Raw genomic sequence first — 22,435 nt, forward strand, 5'->3', positions numbered from 1 at the left:
GGGATGGAGGGCAGGATATACATCATCACATGACCTCCGTGACAGGTCATCACAGAATATTCAAATGAGCACAGGAACACGTGCCACACTCTGGGGTCCAACTGCCGCTCTCTAGACCAGTGCACTTTCACCAGGACAAGGGGCCACTCAGAGTCCATGCTTCATTTCAAAATCTGAATCCCAGGCCCACAGCGCTATTCTCTGCGTACGAAACAAATGTTAAGGGAAAAAGACTTGCTTTCAAATATATTTAGTAGTGAAAATTTCAGGGTGAAAACAGTCAAAACTAATATGTTCAGAATAAAATGAGGTTCCTTCCTTGATCTGAAACATTATCCCCACCCATTTTTACTATTCCTGAGTCATCAGAAATTTCTCTATTCAGAAATTTTAAATTTGGTCCAGATTAAAGTTTAAAATGCTTTACCATAAATTCAAATTTTAAAAGTCAATCTCTAAGAATATCTCAGTAATTGTATGAAATCTTCTCTTATCAGCTATGTTATCTACTGTTTTTCTCTATGCAACTAAGCTTTCATACTTACTAATTTCTGAATTTCTGAGCTCATTGAGAGATTTCTCTGTCAATGTGTATATGAAAGACTGGCTATTCACTCGGAGATGCTGAAAAAAGCAGCATTACATGTTTACCAATGTGTTGTTTGAAAATATATAAAGAGTGATTTTCTTTTTTTTTATTATACTTTAAGTTTTAGGGTAGAAGTTTTAGATACATGTGCACAACGTGCAGGTTAGTTACATATGTATACATGTGCCATGTTGGTGTGCTGCACCCATTAACTCATCATTTAACATTAGGTATATCTCCTAATGCTTTCCCTTCCCCACTCCCCCATCCCACAACAGGCCCCGGTGTGTGATGTTCCCCTTCCTGTGTCCAAGTGTTCTCATTGTTCAATTCCCTTGGCAACAAAAGCCAAAATTGACAAATGGGATCTAATTAAACTAAAGAGCTTCTGCACAGCAAAAGAAACTACCATCAGAGTGAACAGGCAGCCTACAGAATGGGAGAACATTTTTGCAATCTACTCATCTGACAAAGGGCTAATATCTAGAATCTACAATGAACTCAAACAAATTTACAAGAAAAAAACAAACAACCCCATCAAAAAGTGGGCAAAGGATATGAACAGACACTTCTCAAAAGAAGACATTTATGCAGCCAAAAGACACATGGAAAAAATGCTCATCATCACTGGTCATCAGAGAAATGCAAATCAAAACCACAATGAGGTAGCATCTCACACCAGTTAGAATGGCGATCATTAAAAAGTCAGGAAACAACAGGTGCTGGAGAGGATGTAAAGAATGATTTTCTAAATGGAGAGTTCTGATAACCTCAAATGGTCCCTTCCTTGGAGGGTTATTTTGAAGAATAAGTAAGGAAGTATACACAGCATATTGCCTGACTAGGTATTAAGCATTACATATTCTTTCAAAAAGGGTGGGCAGCTGGAGGGATGAGGCATGGCCCCCTTTTCCCAGGACCTTCTTTGGGCACATGGATGCCTAACCCTAAGCTGCAAAAATATGCAGCCCAACCCCCGAAGGAGAAGAAATGTCTGCTTCCTATTTCTCTTTGTGCATGTGTTTTGCTTGGCCTTCTCAGGATCTCTCCAGCACCAGAGCAGCCAAGCTGCTGGCCCACCACGAGCCCAATGTCCTCATGCCTCCCAAGCAGACACCAGAGATTGTCAGGTTCCTCAAGCAGATGGTGGAAGGTTCTCCCTCCTCCTGTGGACGGGCACCCTCCTGTGCTGGATCGCATGTGGGAATCAGCACTCCCAACAGTCCCTGGACAATATAAGGCTCCTGAGTGTCCCCTCCTGGTTTTGCTCAGGCAGTAACAGCGAGAACAGAGGCTGTCACTGCATGGGTGTGGGAAAAACAGTCATTTCCTCCGCTGTAAAACAGAAATGGTACCTGCGTTTCCAATGTCTCACAGGCAGTCTGTGCACGAATTTTACAAAAGAGAGAGACAGACATGAAGCACCTTGCATTTTTAAGAGGAAGAAAATCTGCATCCATGTGAAGTATCTTTGGCCTCTGTTTCCTCCAAGCTAGCCTTTCCCTTTAACGTGGAGAGCATGTGTGCCTGATGAGACCTGGGAAATCAAATCACAAAATTGAGTCCACCACATGACGCTGACAGACAGAAACCAGAGGCAGCAAGGTGTCGCAGGGTTAAATTGATGTGAAATGTGCAGAACAGGCACATCCACAGGGCAGGAAGCAGATCAGTGGTGCTGGGGCTGGGGATGGAGCAGAGGGTACTGCAGAAGGGCAGGGGGCATCTGCTGGCAGCATGGAGATGCTGAGGCTGGAGTGCAGGATGGTGGCACAACTCTGCAAACTTACAAAAAAGTCAACAAATGGTGCACTTAACATAGGTGAATGCTGTGGCCTGTAAATCACACCAGGACACAGCTGCCAGCATCACATCCTCCTATGGAGAGCTCCAGCCTCCAGGCTTGGGTCCTTGCTGCTGCCTGTTTCTCTGGCTGATGCCCCTGCTCCTCACCCAGGTGTACTTGGCTCTGTACTTGTCCTAGTTGTCATTTTGATAGGGATCTTTACTTGTTAGCAAGAGATAAAAAGCACAGACATCGTGTCCATCTTTTCAAGATGATCCTCAGGTGGATGCCAGCCACCGCTCCTCTGGTCTCTGGTGACTCCCAGGTGTGGAAGCCTCAGGAGAGTAGGAGCTTGGGGCCCCAGGAGCCGAGAGTCCCTGCTCAAGCTCCAGCCTGCCCTTCCCTGTCTGAGAAAGCTTGGGCAAGTTACATCTCTCTGAACCCTGTTCCTCACAGGATTTTGATGATCAAGCGTGTTCCCATCCAGGAAAATGTGAATCACTGTCCAACATCTATGCCTGCTCTCAGCATTTGTGGACAGTTATCTGGGGGTTTCTGGGAGGAGCCTATAGAAGGTCAGGGAGTTTCTTAACCAACAGCAGAGGAGACCCACCTGGGATTGTTGATCTGTGACTGTTCTGAGACAGTCTGAGTCCCAAAATGCACTCAGCCAGGGGAACTAGCACTCCCCTCTCCCCAGGAACCCTGACAGGTGTCCAAGGCAGGAAAGCCATGCTGGCCCTGGGTCAGGCAGCTGCCGGCTGGAGTGAAGTTTCTAGGTGCAAAGGATGCCTCCTGCCGAGCTCAAAGCAGGAGAACACCTTGTTAGAATTTCCCTGACCCTCACGAGATTATTAACACCTTCAGTGTTCTTCCCAGATGCCCAGCCAGTATAGCTCACCCTTGTTTCCCTTTCTATGAGGCCCAGGGCTCTTGCTTTGTTAGATCTGCCTGACAGCAGCCTTTTCTGGTTCCGAGAACATCTCTTTGAGCTTAAGAAAGAATAGTTCTTAGAGTCTTCAGCTCCTAGGTCAAACTATCTTCAGTTGTATTCTTGCCAATGTGACAGCTTCAGGTTCCAAGGCCTCCATGCTGGGGTTTGCTGCAGCACAGATTGGAGAGGAGGGCTGGAGTCCTTCTAGGATATGAGACACCTGTCACAGCTTTCTTCTGCAGCAAGCTCTTGTCATCTGAGATTCTGAGGGGATCATCGCTGCAGAGCAGCTATGGTGTGGACATTGTGGAGGTTGAAGAGGAGACCAGATCTCTGCAGATATCAAGGTGCTGCCTTCTCCGGGGTGTCGGGCAAGTGGCAGGGGCACCAGCCCTGGGGACTGTGCTTAGAGCAGCTGGTGTTCCACCTTTCCCTACCTCAGTGTAAGAGGCAAGGAACAAGGTGCCTAATTCTGATCTGTTTTCCACATTTCTTCTAGGTGGGTAACTCACCTGTCGTGGGGGAGTCTGAGCCCTAGGCCCGCTCCTCTGAGTTGCACACGAGACCCTCTTGGGAACAAGAACATCTGTTTCTCTTCTCCAACCTGTCTGGGAGGTGAGGCTGCTAGCTCTCGGGCTGCATGCCCACCCACACCCCTTCTCCCTTCTGGGGCCTCATGTCTGTTCTTTGTGACACCTTGTTACAAAGCTTGTCGTAGAGGAAGCATGAAACTGAAGGGCCTAGATGACACATGTTTGGTCTTCGTAACATCACACGCTCATGGATCATGCAAGCACTGAGGGAGGGCTACAAGCTGGCTGTGTGCCCCTCATAGCTAACATCCCTGGAATAAAATGTCTACTTCCCTGGTAGGCATCGCCACGGCATAGCGATCGGCACGGTGACCGCACACCACTGGTCATATTGCCTCCTTGATCTCAGGAGTTGGAAATGAGAAGAAGCCATTGCCGCTGAGAGGGGGCACTGTGTTGGTTTGTGGCGGGAATGGCCATCTCCACCGGCACCCTTTTCTTCATCATGGCAGTGTCCCTGCAGTATCACATCCTGGACTCTGTTATATTCCTCACTGGCATCATTGTGGCCAATGTGCCCAAGGTGTCCTGGCCACTGTTACTGTGAGTCCCTGCTGTTAGGCAGCTGCACTCAGCCCTGTGGACACAGCATTGCTGCTCTCTCCACCAAGTCCAGGGCACCAACCCTCCCTGCCAGGGACAATCACGGCACCTTCTGAATAGACTGTTTCTTAGAGGGACAAAAGGAATTGTCTAAAATTAGACAAACTTACTTTAAAACAACAACAAAAATATTAACAGAAATAAGGATATTTTATAACGACAAAGGGTAAATTAATCAGGAAAATGTAAAACTTATTGACATGTATGCACTCAGGGAAAGAGTACAGAAACACAAGAAGCAAAACTTGACAGAAATGAAATAACTCAGCAATGATAGTTGGAGACTTTAGTACCCCACTTACACTAATGGGTATAACAACTAGACATAAGATAACAAGGAAATAGAAAATATGAACAACATTAGAAACCAAATACACCTAACAGATACATATGGAAAACGCCATTCAACAGCAGAATCTGTATTCTTCCCAAAGGCACACAGAACATTTTCTAAGACACTATGCAAAGCCATAAAACAAACATCAATTAAATTGAAGGATTAAAATAATACAAAGAATATTTTCTCATCATAATAAAAGCAAATTAGGGATCAATGAAAGGAAGAAATCTGGGAAACTCCTAAAAATGTGAACATTAGCAAAAATTTTCCAAAATAATAAAAGGCCAAAAAAGAAACCACAAGTAGTATAAGACAGCATTTTAAGATAAATGAAAAAGTAGACAAAACCTAAAAAAAAACTTACAGGATTAATTGAAAACCATGCTCTGAAGGAAGCTTATAGCAGAATTCCATCAATGAAAAAGCAGAAAAATCTCAAATCAATAACTAAATGCCTGTTAAAAACATTTACACGGAAATGGCTGACCCCACTCATCTGAGGAAAGGGTATCAGTTGGGGCAAAAATAGTCTTGCTGAAAAACCCTAGGAAGGAAGACTTGGAAAGGACACCCTTTGGAATTTAGGGCTGTGACAACAGTTTTGGGAATCTAGAAGGCAATGTGGATGCTCAGGTCCAGGCACGTGATCAGGAATGACCCAGGAAGACCCTAAGCTCTCACCTCTGACCTTCAAGCTCTGCAGAAGAAGAAGGTAAAAAGAAGTTGTCATTAGATTAAAATAATTGGTTATAAGATATTCTATACAAGCTTCATGGTAACCAAAAACCAAAATCCTATGATAGGTATGCACAAAATAGAAAGCAAGCAGTTAAAACATACTACCAGAGCAACTCACTTTTATACAAAGGAACACAGGAAGCACGAAAGAAAGGAAGAGAGGACCAAACAATCAACTAGAAAACAAGTAGCAAAATTGCAACAGTATGCCCTTACCTATCAATAATAACACTGAAGGTAAATGGACTAAATGATCCAATCAAAAAACACAGAGTAGCTCATTAATTAAAAGACAAGGCCAACTATCGGCTTCCTACAAGAAATCCACTTCACCTATAAAGACACATATAGATTGAAAATGAAGGGGTTGAAAAAGACGTTCCATGAAGTGAAAACCGAAAAAGAGCAGGAGTAGCTACACTTATATGAGATAAAATAGATTTCAAGACAAAAGCTGTAAAAAGAGACAATAAAGTTTATTATATAATCATCAATTCTTCAAGAGAATATAACTATTATAAATAGATATGTACCCAGCATTGGAGCACTCAGATATATAAAGCAAATATTATTAGAGTTAGAGAGACAAACACCAATAAAATAAGAGCTGGGACTTTAACACTCCACTTTCAGCACTGAACAGATCATCTAAACAGAAAGTCAACAAAGAATCATCAGACAATCTGTACTGTAGACTCAATGGACCTAATACATATTTACAGAATATTTCATCCATCAGCTTCAGAATACACATCCTTCTCCCCAGCACATAAAACAGTCCCAAAGATTGACCATATGGTAGACCACAAAACACATTTCAAAAAAATTTTTTGAAAACATGAAATTACATTGAATATATTTTAATATTTAATAAAACATATAAATATGTTTTAATATGTTTTATTAAATATTAAAACATATTTAATAATATGGAATAAAACTAGAAATAAATAACTAAAGAAACTTTGAAAACCATACAAACACATGGAAATTAAACTACATGCTTCTGAATGACCATTGAGTCAATGAAGAAATTAAGAAGAAAATGTTTAAAAAATTTCTTGAGACAAATGAAAATGGAAACACAATGTAACCAAATCTATGGGATACAACAAAAGCAGTACTAAGTGGGAAGTTTATAGCAATAAACACCTACATAAAAAGTAGAAAAACTTCCAATAAACAACCTAATGTTGCATCTTAAAGAAATAGCAAAGCAAGAGCAAAGCAAACCCAAAATTAGTAGAAGAAAAGAAATAACAAAGATCAGAGCAGAGGCCAGGGTGGTGGCTCACGCCTGTAATCCCAGCACTTTGGGAGGTCAAGAGTTTGAGACCAGCCTAGCCAACATGGCAAAACCGAGTCTCTACTATAAATACAAAAATTAGCCAGGCATGGTGGCTGGTGCCTGTAATCCCAGCTACTTGGGAGGCTGAGGCAGGAGAATCGCTTGAACCGGGGGAGGCAGAGGTTACAGTGGGCTGAGATCGTGCCATTGCACTCCAGTCTGGGTGACAAAGCAAGAATCCGTCTCAAAACAAAACAAAACAAAATCAAAACAGAAATGGAGACTAAAAAAAAATACAAAAGACCAATAAAATTTCCAGTTATATTGAATCATCAAAACCAGCAACAGACGCAGCAGCACAGGGCACAGCTGCAGCTACAGGAGCAGCAGCAACAGGCTTTGCAGGCCCAGTGCCAATACAGCAGCCACCAATGCAATGAAACGCGGCTCAGTCATGAGCCCAACGGGCTCCAGCCAGGCCGAGCAGCAGCAGTGCCTGGACAAGCTAAAGCCGCTGCCCAAGTACAGGGAGCCCCTGCGCCGCCTGAGCAACGGGATCCACGGGAACCAAGACAGCAAAAGGGCTGCGGTAAGACGAGCCTTCTGGACGCTCTGACAGTCCGCTCTCAGCGGTGTCCCCTGGAGACCCTGTGGAAGCCTGAGATCGCCCTGGAGAAACGCAAGCATGACCTGGAGGTGCCCACGCCCCGAGTGCCCCTGGCGCCGCTGACCACACAGCAGCACCTGCGCTGGCCGCTCCTGGACGCCGGCCTGGCCCGCATCTGCTCGGAGTCCTGAACCGTTCCCTGCACTGCGCCTTGGTGCTGCCCAGCACAAACACCTTTCCAAAGGAGGCAAATCAAATACGCCTCTATCTCAGTGAGCAGGGGAAGCAGGGGAGTGACTTTAAATAAAATGGGAGGCAGGTTTGCCCTAAGCAGCTCCAAGCTTAAGTTTAATTTAATGATTTTGGGGGGCCCAAAATATTTTCCTTTCACAGGCGCAATGGGAGCTCAGGGTCTCCTGAGAGCATCTTGTGTGCAGGCTCGAGGCACCTCCACTCGCTTCCACAGGGGAACACGGAGGACACAAGAAACCCTTCACACACACGATTCTCTGATCGCAGCTTTGGGTTCAGGCTCCCTGCTTTCCGCATCTGAACGCCGCAGGCGGAAGTTAGGGTCAGGGTGCAACGCTGCCTCTGGAGGGAGCACGGGCCTGGAGGCTGACAGCTACCCGCCCCCAGCTGGAGTTCAGCCCCGCCGAGCTTCGGCTCAGCACTGCGGGCGCCCGCGGAGCAGGGACATCGGAGATCCTGTCCTCCGCACCCCTGCCCCGCTCTCGGGTCAGGGCCGCACCCCTGCTGTGCAGGATGCCCCGCGATGTCTGGGGGCCCTGCGCTCAGAGCACCCCGGGCGCTCTGCGCCACTGCAGAGTGTGCGGCCCTGGCAAGAGAGCCGTGCCTCCCTCTGCTACCCACACTCGGGACCCAGAGCAGCTCTCTGGCCACAGGATCCCCCTTTTTAATGTGCGCTGCCCCATCATCCGTGACTTTTTCTTTTCTTTTTTTTTTTTTTTTGGACACAGTTTCGCTTTGTTGTCCAGGCTGGAGTGCAATGGCGCGATCTTGGCTCACTACAATCCCCGCCTCCTGGGTTCAAGCAATTATCGTGCCTCAGCCTCCTGAGTAGCTGGGATTACAGGCGCCGGCCACCACGCCCAGCTGATTTTTTGTATTTTAGTAGAGGCGGGGTTTCACCATCTTACACAGGCTGGTTTCCACTACAGAGCTCAGGCAATCTGCCTCTCTGGACCTCCCAAAGCGCTGATTACAGGTGTGAGCCACAATGCCCGGCCTCGTGATTCTTACAATTGTATCACTCCTGTGTTTGTCCGGGGTTTATCACTGCAGCAGCCCCTTCTCCGTCCATCTGGGGCCCGCTGTCCCCTCAGGATGCTGTCAGCCTTGGAGCTGGCAGAGACCAGTCTGGCCCTGGATGCCCAGACCTTACCTTTCCTCTGATGCAGGGTCCTCTTCCTCCACCTTGTTCGCCCCCCAGCTTCCTGGCACAGTTCTTGCTCCCTGTAGCAGCAAGAGACTGAGCTTAATGCCAGGAAATCTGGGCTGTGGGACATGAGGTTGGGCTGCCAGTGAGGGTGGCACTAAGCTGACCACCCAGGACAATGGTGGCCCCTGGGGCTATGGCAATGGGGGCCACATGGGCTGGGCAAGGCACTCTGGAGATGGCTGCCCAGGAGGATGATGACCTGGTAGGACCAGGCCTAAGCGACCCTGTGTGAGGCAGGAGAAGCCAGCAGCTTGCCCCCAGCAGTGTGCTGTGTTTGTGAGGAAGCTGCCGGCCCAGCAGGGCACCAGGAAAGCCCTCCGGTCTCCAAAGAGGGCTTGCACAGCTTTGCCAATGGTTTTTTTCCAGGGTAGCTGCCAGGTCCTGGAATGAGCAAGACTCAGCTGCCCAGAGGGGTCCCTGCGGACAGCAGGGGCTGGGATGGGACACCTGATAGCCAGTGAGAAATGCAAGCACAACTTGGGAGAAACACAAGTCTTATTTTCAGTCTTACAGATAAGGCGATCCTCATTTTGTCATGTGCATTTGTGTACCCGCTGAATAGCAAAATAACAGCAAGAAATGATGACAATTTATATTTTCATAGACCCAGAAAAAGTAACAGGCAACACTGTGTTTCAAATTTTCGATTAGTTGATTTTACAGTGCAAACATGGAAGAATCTGCAGCATGGTAGGAGAAAATAATTTTATTAATTTTATAATTTTACTGAGATTGCTATTTAAAATAATTAGATGTGGGGATACTACAGGAAAATAGGAAAACGTTCATGCTGCAGATGAGTTTTTCAGATGAGTTTTAACAAATATTTTTGAATCTTGAATCTTTGAATAAGATGAAATTATTCTGAATATGTGTGTTTGGGTGATAACAGTTGCCAACAAAAATATGGCTCATAACACCAGTTTCATTTGATTGCCTTCGGTACATTTTTAAAAATGCTACACTACTTTATTCCACATTAGGTGAAATTTATTTTTTCTTAAAGTCAGATTTTATCATGTAAAAAAACATTCTGGATATGTAGGTAAATTTGATTTATTATCTGATTATAGGAGTTTCTGATTGTAACTGCCATTGTTTGGATACAGGAGAGTTAATTATCATCATTAATGAATCACAGTTAATATGTCCATTACAGTTGAGTGCTACCTCTTTACACTGGAAGAAGCAGTGGATGTGTAGCAGAAACTTTGGAGTAAAATAGTTCTGGGTTCTTAATCCCTTCTCTGATATCTACCAACTCTGTGTCCTTAGGCAAGTTAATTACCATCACTTTCCTGATCCATAAAGGGAATAATACTAATATCTACAAAATACGGTTAGACTGAAGTTTCATGAAGTGATGAATGTAAATAACCTGGCAGAGTGCCTGGGGATACAGCATGATTCATCACGATACCTACTAATATTAATACTGTCCAGTTAGAAAATTATTTAGATAAAATCATCTGGGTAATCATCGCGGTGTATTAGCAACACAAAATCAATTTATAACCTCTTTTTACTCCTGCTGGAGAAGCTGTAAAGCCTAAAGATTTGCCTTCTCAGTTTCCTTCTGGCTAGAGCTAGTCATGAGAGCTTGTGGCCAATGGAATGATACCAACATACAAGACTTCTGGAAAAACCGGACAGACTCAGGTGACCTACATTTTAGCTGTTTGCCCCTTCTCTTTTCCCTTGTCTTTCTAATATCTGGAATGTGGGTGTGATGTTTGAAACTGTTCCAGCCCTGGACTCGGGCGTTCAGAGTCAGAGGAACGTGTGTGGGCTGAAGGTGGCAGCGCTGGGGTGGCAGAATGGGTGGTGATGGGTCCAGCAGGGAGCATAGGGTCGGGGGACGTGGGTGCCAAGTCCCAGAAGCCAGGAGGAGGCAGGAGGGACAGCATTGTGCCTAGAACCTGGGAAGAGACAGAGGGGATCCCCAAGGTGGGTCCCCAGTTTAAAGTCTCAGGTGCCCTCTGCTGTGGCCACAGATGGCCAGGGAATTGGAAAACCCCACTGCATGGAGTTGGCCCAGGCAGGGCTGGACACCCATCGGGAGCACCCCAAGTGCAGCGTGGGCGACTGGGAGCTGGCCTGGGGGTACAGCTGCTGCCCGGCTGACAAAAATTCACCAATGGTTGCCGTGGTTCAGATGTCCCTCTCATGGCCATGACTGGGGGACACAGTGGAGAATGGGCACAGGCTCACAGGTCAGTGAGGACAGTGCAGGTGTCGGGGACTTGAGGGAGGGGAGTAGCACTGGGCAGGCCCCTGGCCAAGCCTGGATGATGGGGCAGGTAGAAGGGCAGGGAGCACCATGTGCCCGGCCGTGCACTGTGGACACGGGGGCTTCCCTGCTCCCGTCCTGGTGGCCAGAGCGAGGATGTTCTATGCTCCTTCAAGGACATCAACCGCCTCCCCTCCCTGGGACCTTGGACAAGGCGCACTGTCCAGGTTCCCCCCACCGGCCTCACACGGTCTGGTGAGTACCGCAGTGGGACAGGGCCACTCTTGGCCCAGGCTGCAGTGAGCACTCAGCCAACCTGGCCACAGTCTGGTCACTGGGGACCTGGTGTCTGCTGCCCACAGGCCTAAGGACCCCAACACCCATCCCAGCCCAGGCTCCCCAAGGCTGGGCAGATGAGGGTGAGAGGCCCCTGCTCGCTGGGACCCATTCTTGACAGGCTGGGCTGGGCTGTGCAGGGGCACACCCGCTCTGGGGGGATGTGGGGTGGGGACACTTCTGGGCCTGGTTCTGTTGGCCCCAAGGACAGACATGGCATCCCTGGCAACAGCTACACCAGAGGCTCAGGAGCCAGGAGACAGAGCCCAGGCCAGCCGGGCCCCTGCTGGGGTTGAGTTACAGGGGCTGCAGATGCAGAGGGACTCTCTGGGGGGGTCAGCACCAGGAGACAGACAGAGGCTGCAGTCCCCCTGCCCCAGGCTGGGACAGAGGATGAGCCAGCCCCCACCCTTCCCCACGCAGCATTCCCCAGGGGCTGCTGTCACCCTGCACACAAGAAGCTGTCCCAGGCTGTCACCATCTGACACTGCCCAGGCTCTCCCCTCAGAATCCCTGATTAGCAACTATGGCCACCCTAGTCCCTCCCACTAACCTTGGGCAGAGCACAGGGACCCTGATCTCATCTGCACTGCTGCCACCTCCACCCCCAGTATGGTGCATAACTGGGTTGGGAGGTGGATCCCAGGACGGTGCACGCTTGGGGAGCCCCAGCACCCAGGCAGTGGGAGGCCAGGGAGGAGCCGTCCCTGCTGGGCACAGCACGGTCACTGCAGACCATGGGTCGGCCTCAGCGCTGACGACCCACCAGCACACAGGAGGCGCTCAGTAAATGCTGGAGGAGTAAGTGACGGTCCACGTGGTGTGAAACTCCTGTGCCCTGGAGCCCTACCCAGACTCCAGCACTGTGACGTTTATTTCTCCCACCCCAAGCCCCCCTCAGTGACACCCTGGGACCCTTAACAAATGCCTTTTTCTTCCAGGGTCCATCTGGACCTCAGGGCCCTCTAGGATACCCAGGACCTCCAGGTGTCAAGGTAACTGACCTCCAGGCTGGGGATAAAGGACTGTGTTGAAGGGAGTGAGATGGGGTCTCAGGAGCTCGCTCCTTCCAACCCACCTCCATCCCCTGGCCACTCTGTCATCCTCTAATTTCAGGGTGCAGATGGAATTTGGGGTCTGAAGGGCCATAAGATGCAAAGGTGAGCAGAATTTTCCAGCACCTCACTCCTGCCATCGCCGCTCCTCAGCCTGCCCCTGGCTGCCCTCCAGCTCCTGATCCCACCCTTCCACCCATGTTCCCAGAATCCTCCATTAGAGCTCCCGGCCCTCTATCATCTGTGGGGTCATCTCACCTCCACCTTTCTCAGGGGATGGCTTTCTGAGGTTCAAAGGTGACGTAGATGTGAAAGGCGTCAGGCTGAGTAAAGACCCCACACTGGCCCCAACTCCATGTCCTAATGATTCTCCACTCTGGAGTCCCCAAGCACCAGTTCATTCCCCGGAGGTCCCGGGTTCCTCAATTCCAGTGCTGTGCATCCTCGGGGGCCTGGTCCCTGCAGGACGGCAAACCCACGATCTGCATTGCGCTGGCCCTGGATCACCACACTCTCTATACCCCACAGGCTCCCTCTCCTGCAACAGCTCCTGGGGTCCGCCAGCCCCACTCGGCCTCACTGGTGCCCCTTTCTCCTCTGGGCCCAGACCTCATCCCCAGGCCTCCACACTCACCTCTCCCACTTTCTCACTCATGGTGAGGCTGGAGCCCTGGTTCCAGAGGAGAGGATGGTCCCAAGGAGCAAAAGGAACACAATGAACTGACTAGAGATCCTGGGCTTCCCAGGGCTCGCAGGCAAGATGATGACAGGAAGAGAGGTCTGTGCCTGGACCCTCTAGGGATGTGGGCACTAGGTCAGGGCGGGCATGGGGGGTGCCCACAGCTAACATCAGCCAGTTAATTGAAGATGGCCATGCATTAATTATGCTCCTCTCTCTATAAACGGCACCTTCTGGCTGCTGATGGGTTGAGGAGCCTATAGGAAAAGTTAAGGAAAAGCCGCTGTTGTGAAGAGTTGATTGGAGATGAGGCACAGAGTGGCTGCAGGTCCCAGGCAAAGTGAACATGCCCAGACTCAGAGCAGTGGCAGCTTCGAAAAGGGAGTGTCCAACAGCAGTGAGACCTGTGGTCTCCAGGGCTGACTCCCCCCAGCCCTGACTCCCCCCAGCCCTCACCATGTGCAGGCACTGTGCTAAGGTGTCCTCTCCATCCTGTGAGGTGGGCGTGGACGGTCCTGTTTTGCAGATGAGACTCTCCAGAGGCACAGAAAGGCTTGGTCATCACATCAGCAGTGATGCACAGGCCAGGGGCTGAGTCAGGGCAGTCTGGCTGCAGAATTGCTGCTCCCAACCCTTGCTCCACCGCATCCCGGGCAGGAGGAGCCCTGGAGCATCAGGAGGAAGGGGACAGGTTGGGGAGTTGGGGTGTTGTGCCACGTGGGCAAAGGGCAGGGGGCCTGCAGGGTGACTGGTCTTGGTGGATGGAGCAGGAGCGGGTGCTGGGACAGATGGTACTGAGGTCGGCACGTGGGCTGCAGCTGGATCACAGTGACCCTGAGGACTTGACAGGGCTGCAGGCACAGGAAAGCAGGATCCCAGCACTAGAGTTGGGGAAAATTCGCCCTCTGGAAGGAGAGACTGCAAAAGGCAGCCATGGGGCAGGAGAGAAGGGGCTAGGAGCTGGGGTGTGTGGGTGCACTGGGGGATGGGGCATGGCCCTCACATGTGAGGGTCGGGGTCTCCAGAAAGTAGCACCTGGGCCTCCTCTCACTCCTAATTGCTCCCTGTCCCTCCACAGGGCAAGCTGGGTGTTCCTGGTCTGCCTGGCTACCCCGGATGCCAGGAACTCAGGGTGACACCGGGTGTGTGCCCCTCCTCCTTTTCACTTCCTTGACTTCGATTCCAGGGAGCACAGACTAGCAGAGCAGTGGGGGGCCCTCAAGAGTGTTTAGCGGCCCCCAATCTACAGATGACAGAAAGGCCAAGAGCAGCAGGGGTTTGTCCCAGGCCCCCTCATTTTTGGCAGGACCCAGGTCTCCACGCCGCTGCCTGCATGGCCTCTGCTGGCCCCCTCTGCTCCTTCCTGAGCCTGGCCTCTCATAACTTCTCAATTTCCCCGCTTCTCCTTCCTCACCAGGGACTCCTGGGATTTCCTGGCTTTCCTGGAGTCAGTGGAGAGAACGGAGCCTGGGGAAGCTGGGGGTAGGGAGAAGGTGTGGAGGGAAAGGCTGGAGGGGTGTGGGGAGGGCTCTGCGGGGAGTCACGCCCCGGGGGATGTCCACTCCATTCCCACCAGGGCCTGTCAAGGAAGTCAGGGCCTCGAGGACAATGGGCCTCATGGCAAGTGCAAGGGAGAGAAACAGGCGGCTCAAGGTCCAAATGGGTTTGGGTTTTTCTGACAACAACACTCCCCTCTCTAGGGTCCACAGGGTCAGCGGGGTCCCTGAGGTGCCACTGGGAAGTCTGGAGCTAAGGTGAGTGGTCTCTGCAGGGCTCCACTTGCCCCCTGCCCACTGAGCCCCAGCTCTCCCTCAACCACCTGACCTTGGCGACAACTGAGGAGCAGCTCCTCCCACTCTGTTTCCCCCATAGGGAACATCGGGGGTGAAGGCCTCCATGGGCCCCCCAGAGAGAGGGTGTGTGTGGCATGAGTGTCCTCTCTCTCCATGCTCCCAGGGAGCCTGGGTGAGCCAGCTCCTTCCTCACCCCAGCGAGGACCCCAGCCCCTGCCCCCATTCTCCTGACTCAGCCCACCTCTGTCCCTAGGGTCTTCCTGATTAATGTGTCTGGTCCTCTGCCTCCCTTTCCTCAGGCCATAAACTCTAGTCTTGTCTCAGGGGCCAAGAGAAGCCCCTTCCCCTGGGAGGCCTTCACTGTCTCACTGTAGTGACCTTGGAGCACTTATCTTGTCCTCTGCCCCAGAAATGGGCCCACCTCCCTAAGCAATGAGCCCTATTTCTGCTCCTCCTTCAGGGCCCACAAAGTGCCCCAGGAGGCATTGGGAACCTGGGTCCCCCTGGAGAGATGGTCACTGGGAAGGGGGTGAATGGACAAGTATTTCGACTGAGGGATGAAAGTTGGTTTTCTGACAGTTTTGATTGGGGAGACATAAAAGAATGAGATGTGGGGAATACCAGGATTTTTTGAGGGGGCAAATAGGTTTTTGACCTCAATCTCTTTGCAGGGGGAGCCAGGACATTCAGGATCTCCAAGGATCCAGGGTGAGCCAGGTGTCAGGGAGAGTGACAGCTCCAGGGCCCTACTTTCCAACCCCTTTCACCCCCCTCACTGCACCCCACTTTTCCTGTGACCTCTTTGAGCTGGAGCTCCTCTGTGGCCAGGAGTATCTGCTCTGGACCATACTCTCAATAAGCCCTTCCTCTCTTACCTCCAAGGGAAAGAGACCAGGGTCTCCCCTTATAGGCTGGACTTTCTGTGTCTGTCACATTGTCCCTGAGGGAAGTAGGGGGTGGCTGAAAGTGTCTTGGAAGCAGAGGCTGCATCCCTGATCTTCAAGACCCCCCAGACCATCTGTGCCCTTCACTTGTTCTGCAGCACCTATGTGGGGAGCGTGGGGAGGATACAGTAGAGTTGGGGCAGCTAGGAGAGGCAGGACCACCAGGGCCTAAAGGACACTCAGGTCAGGTGACAGCCCCAAAGGGAACCCTGCGATTTTGGGGGCATGGAGGCTGAGGCCTCTCATCCCTTGTGAATGACAGCCCTGGGATTATGGGTGTCTGTGAGCAAGGATCTTGGAGTGTGGGGAGCCCAGGAGTGGGGGGATGCCTGGGAGGGAGGCTCTGGGAATGGGATCTCCTGGGAGGATTCATGGGGTCTGGGATCCAAAGAGAAAGTGAGAAAGGCCCTGTGGCTAATACCCTGAAGCATCAGACAGCATGCAGTGAGTGCATGAAGTGGAGAGGGGGCACTTCGATAAAATCATCTTTCACTCTTCCTATACAATCAAAGAAATCCTAGGTTTAATTTTTCTCCTCCTCCTTTTAATAATGCTAGCACTATCTTCACCTGACCTCCTGAGCGACCCAGATAATTACGCCTTAGCCAACCCCTCAAAATAGCCGTCTACTTTATTTTATGATCAGGATGAGCAACCTATTCAAACTATGACTAATCGGTGTGTTACAAACCATCACCTAATTTCATACGAAGTTATCCTAGCCATCAGCCTATTATCAGCTCTACTGATAAGCAGCTCATTCAATTTATATATACTTATCACAACACAAGAATCCCTCTGACTACTCTTACCATCATGACCCCTAGCCATAATATTATTTATTTCTATATTAGCAGAAACTAACCTAGCCCCTTTTGACCTAACAGAAGGAGAATCAGAGTTAGTCTCGGGTTTCAACATCGAATATGCCACAGGTCCATTTGCCCTCTTCTTTACAGCAGAATACATGAATATTATAATAATAAATTCCCTAACTACTACAATTTTCCTAGGTACAATTATACTCTAGGTATTCACCAGAATTCTATACTACATATTTCATTACCAAGACCCTCCTCTTAACCTCCCTATTTTTATGAATTCGAACAGCCTATCCCCAATTCCACTATGATTAACTTACACATCTTCTATGAAAAAACTTTCTACCACTTACACTAGCATTCTGTGTATGATATATCTCAATACCCATCATAATCTCCAGCATCCCACCCCAAATGTAAGAAATATGTCTGACAAAAGAATTACTTTGACAGAGTAAACAACAGAGGTTAAAATCCTCATATTTCTAGAACTACAGGAATTGAACCCATCCCTGAGAATCCAAAATTCTCCGTGCTACTTATCACACCACGTCCTAAAGTAAGGTCAGCTAAATAAGCTATCAAGCCCATACCCCAAAAATGTTGGTTACATCCTTCCTGTACTAATTAACCTATTAGCGCAGCTTATTATCTACTTTACTATTTCTACAGGTACCCTTATCACAATGCTAGCCTCACACTCATTTTTCCTCTGAACAGGCTTAGAAATAAATATACTAGCCCTCATCCCAATCTTAATTAAAAAATAAATCCCTGCTCCACAGAAGCAGCCACTAAATATTTCCTTATACAGGCAACCGCATCTATAGTCCTCATAATCGGTATTCTCTCCAATAATCTGTTATCCGGACAGTGAACAACAATAAATACTGTAAATCAGTTTTCATCCCTAATAATAATAATAGCCTTAGTAATAAAATTAGGAATAACCCCCTTTCACTTCTGAGTTCCAGAAGTAACCCAAGGAACTTCTCTAACATCTGGTATACTTCTCCTCACATGACAAAAACTAGCCCCTATTTCAATTCAATTCAATCAAATTTTCCCATCAATAAATACGAATATTCTCCTATCTATCTATTTTAGTGGGCAGTTGAGGAGGACTCAACAAAACTCAACCATGTAAAATTTTAGCCTACTCCTCAACCACTCATATAGACTGAATAATAGCAGTACTCATGTATAACCCAAACATTACCATTTTTACCCTAATTATCTATTTCATCCCAACAATTACTGCATTCCAAGTACTCAACCTGAATTCAAGCACCACAACCTTATCACTATCTCACACCTGAAACAACTTAACATGATTAATATCTATAATCCTATCAATTTTATTATCCCTAGGAGGTTTACCCCCATTAACAGGGTTCCTACCTAAATGAATTATTATCCAAGCATTTACAAAAAATAACAGTTATTATCCCAACCATCACAGCCATCATAACTTTACTCAACCTATATTTTTATATATGCTTAATTTACTCCACTTCAGTGACAATATTCCCCACATCCAATAATATAAAAAGAAAATGACAGTTCGAAAACACAAAACCCGTATCATTCCTCCCCCTACTCATCATCTTCTCTACCTTCCTCCTACCAATATCTCCACTGACACTATTTATAATCTAGAAATGGAGATTAAGTAAGACCAAGAGCCTTCGAAGCTCTTAGCAAGTACATTATACTGAAGTTCTGCAAAAACCTAAGGACTGTAAAATTCTACTCTGTATCAACTGAACGCAAATCAATCACTTTAATTAAGCTAAGTCCTTACTAGATTGATGGGACTTAAACCCACGAACATTTAATTAACAGCTAAACACCCTAATCAACTGGCTTCAGTCTACTTCTCCTGCTATTGGAGGAGACAGGTGGGAGAAGCCTTGGCAAGATTGAAGCTGCTTGTTTGAATTTGCAATTCAACATGAAAATCACCTCGGGGCTGGTAAAAAGAGGTCTTGAGCTCTGTTTTTAGATTACAGTCTAATGCTTACTCAGCCATTTTAGCGTTTTCTCACTTCACTTATGTTCACCAACTGTTGACTGTTCTCAACCAACTATAAAGATATCGGGATATTCTATCTACTATTCAGTGCATGAGCAGGGATAGTGGGTCCAGCTTTAAGCCTCCTTATTCAAGCTGAACTGGGCCAACCAGGTACTCTTTTAGGAGATGATCAAATTTATAATGTCATCATTACAGCTCATGCATTTGTCATAATTTTCTTTATAGTAATGCCAATTATAATTGGAGGCTTCGGCAACTGATTAGTTCCTCTGATAATTGCCCCCCTCACCAATATAGCATTTCCCTGCGTAAATAGTAGAAGCTTCTGACTCCTCTCACCCTCTTTCCTACTATTATTTGCATCCGCTATAGTAGAGGCAAGTGCTGGAACCGGCTGAACAGTCTACCCCCCGCCCACCCCTTAGCAGGAAATCTAACACATGTGGGAGCCTCTGTAGATTTAACCATCTTTTCAGTCCATTTGGCAGGTGTTTCTTCTATTTTAGGGCTATTAACTTTATTACCACAATTATTAATATAAACCCCCAGCCATGTCCCAATATCACACACCCCTCTTCATCTGATCAGTCTTAATTACAGCAGTTCTTCTACTCCTTTCTCTCCCAGTCCTAGCTGCCAGCATTACTATATTGTTAACTGACCGCAATCTTAATACTACTTTTTTCGACCCAGTTAGTGGAGGTGATCCTATCTTATATCAGCATTTATTCTGATTCTTTGGTCACCCTGAAGTGTATATCCTCATCTTACTGGGCTTCGGATAATTTCCCATATCGTAACATATTATTCTGGAAAAAAAAAAGAACGATTTGGGTATATGGGCATAGTATGAGCCATAATATCAATTGGCTTCTTAGGGTTTATCGTATGGGCCCACCACATATTTACAGTAGGAATAGATGTAGATACACGAGCATATTTCACCTCTGCTACTATAATTACTGCTATTCCTACTGGCGTCAAAATCTTTAGCTGGCTAGCTACACTTCATGGCAGTAGTATCAAATGATCCCCCGCAATGCTCTGAGCCCTGGGATTTATTTTCCTTTTTACAATAGGAGGCCTAACCGGCATTGTACTAGCCAGTTCATCACTGGATATTGTACTACATGATACATATTATGTTGTAGCCCATTTCCATTATGTCTTATTAAAAGGAACCATATTTGCCATTATGGGAGGCTTTGTTCACTGATTCCCTCTATTCAGGTTATACTCAATCAAATCTATGCTAAAACTCACTTTGCTATTATATTTGTAAGTGTGAATTTAACTTTTTTCCCACAGCACTTCCTTGGCCTATCTGGTATGCCTTGACGTTACTCCAGTTATCCTGACGCATACACCACATGAAATATTATTTCATCTGTAGGCTCATTTATTTCCCTAACAGCAGTAATACTAATAATTTTCATGGTCTGAGAAGCCTTCACTTCAAAATGAAAAGTTCTAATAGTTGAGCAACCATCTACCAACTTAGAATGACTATATGGCTGTCCACCAACCCATCACACATTCGAAGAACCAACCTACATGAAGACCTAAGTGAAAAAGGAGGGAATCGAATCCCCCAGAGACTGGTTTCAAGCCAATCCCATAACCTCTATGACCTTCTCAATAAGATATTAGTGAAATTATTTCATAACTTTGTCAAAGTTAAGTTATAGGTTAAGCCGTATATATCTTAATGGCCCATCCAGTTCAGTTAGGTCTTCAAGATGCTTCATCTCCTGTTATAGAAGAACTACTTACCTTCCATGACCACACCCTTGTCATTGTTTTCCTAATTAGTTCCCTGGTTCTATACATTATTTCTCTAATACTCAACAAAACTGACCAACAATAGCGTCATAGATGCCCAAGAAATAGAGACGGTCTGAATGATCTTGCCTGCTATCATCTTAATCTTAACTGCCCTCCCATCCCTACGTATGTAATATATAACAGATGAAGTCAATAAGCCTTCTCTCACCGTTAAAACAATCGGACATCAATGGTATTGAAGCTACTAGTGTACAGATTATGAAGAGTTAAGCTTCTATTCTTATATGCTTCCAACAGCAGACCTAAAACCAAAAGAACTCCGACTCCTTGAAGTCGATAACCGAACAATCCTCCCAATAGAAATTCCCATCCGCAAGTTAACCTCATCTGAAGATGTCCTGCACTCATGAACTATCCCCTCATTAGGTTTAAAAACAGATGCAGTCCCTGGACGCTTAAACCAATTTACCTTAACCACTACACGACCAGGCTTCAACTACAGACAATGCTCAGAAATCTGTGGATCTAATCACGGTTTTATACCTATTGTTCTAGAACTAGTTCCATTAAAAACTTTTGAAACTTGATCTATATCCACACCATAATATCACTGTAAAGTTACCCCAGTGTTAACCTTTTAAGTTAAAGATCGAGAGGAATCATACCTCTCTAGAGTGAATGCCTCAGCTAGATACTTCCACATGACCTATTATTGTATCAATAATTGTAACTTTATTTTCCATTATTCAATTAAAAATATCAAATTTCATCTACCATACACCCCCTTCACCAAAAATAAAGTACAAAAACATAACAACCCTTGAGAACTAAAATGAACAAAAATCTGTTCACCTCATTTATCGCCCCAACAATCCTAGGGTTACCCACAGCAGCACTAATCATCTTGTTCCCCTCCACACTCCTTCCAACCTCCAACTATCTAGTCAATAACTGATTAATTTCTATTCAACGATGACTAGTTCAACTTACCCTAAAACAAATACTTATACGTAACATTAAAGGACAAGCCCGATCCCTTATACTGATATCTCTAATTCTCTTTATTGCCTTAACCAATCTCCTTGGACTCCTACCAGACTCATTTACACCAACTACCCAACCATCAATAAATCTAGATACAGCAATCCCCTTATGAGCAGGCACAGTAATCACGGGCTTCCGCTTTAAAACTAAAAACTCCTTAGCTCACTTCCTACCACAAGGCACACGCATACCACTTATTCCTATACCAGTATTCACCGAAACCATTAGTCTATTTATTCAACCAACAGCACTAGCTGTACGTCTAACAGCCAACATTACAGCCAGTCACTTACTCATGCACTTAATTGGAGGAGCCACACTAGTATTATCAACTACTAACCTTCCCACAGCTTCAATCACCTTTATTATTCTAATTCTATTAACCATGCTCCAATCTGCTGTGGCCCTTATCCAAGCTTATGTCTTTACGCTTTTAGTAAGCCTTTATTTATATGACAATACATAATGACCCACCAAACACACACCTATCATTTAGTCAAACCCAGCCCTTGACCATTAACAGGGGCTCTCTCAGCTCTCCTAATAACATCTGGCCTAGCTATATGATTTCACTCTAACTCTATTACTCTTTTAACCCTGGGCCTACTAACCAATACACTGACTATATATCAATGGTGATGTGACATTATCCGAGAAAGAACATTTCCAGGCCATAATACAACAACTGTTCAAAAAGGCCTCCGATGTGGAATAGTCCTATTTATTATCTCAGAAGTATTTGTCTTTGCTGGATTCTTTTGAGCATTCTA

General features: G+C 47.0%; 2 pseudogenes; one reads left to right on the top strand and one right to left on the bottom strand.

Annotated features, from left to right (window-relative positions):
• The window catches only part of LOC109025815 (fatty acyl-CoA reductase 2-like), a 306,120-nt pseudogene that overhangs the window by 238,491 nt on the left and 45,194 nt on the right, over positions 1-22,435 (bottom strand).
• Positions 21,454-22,131, top strand: LOC129532214 (ATP synthase subunit a-like; annotated as a pseudogene).

The sequence above is a fragment of the Gorilla gorilla genome, chromosome 11, assembly GCF_029281585.2.
Source record: "Gorilla gorilla gorilla isolate KB3781 chromosome 11, NHGRI_mGorGor1-v2.1_pri, whole genome shotgun sequence".
In the NCBI taxonomy this organism is placed as follows: domain Eukaryota; kingdom Metazoa; phylum Chordata; class Mammalia; order Primates; family Hominidae; genus Gorilla; species Gorilla gorilla.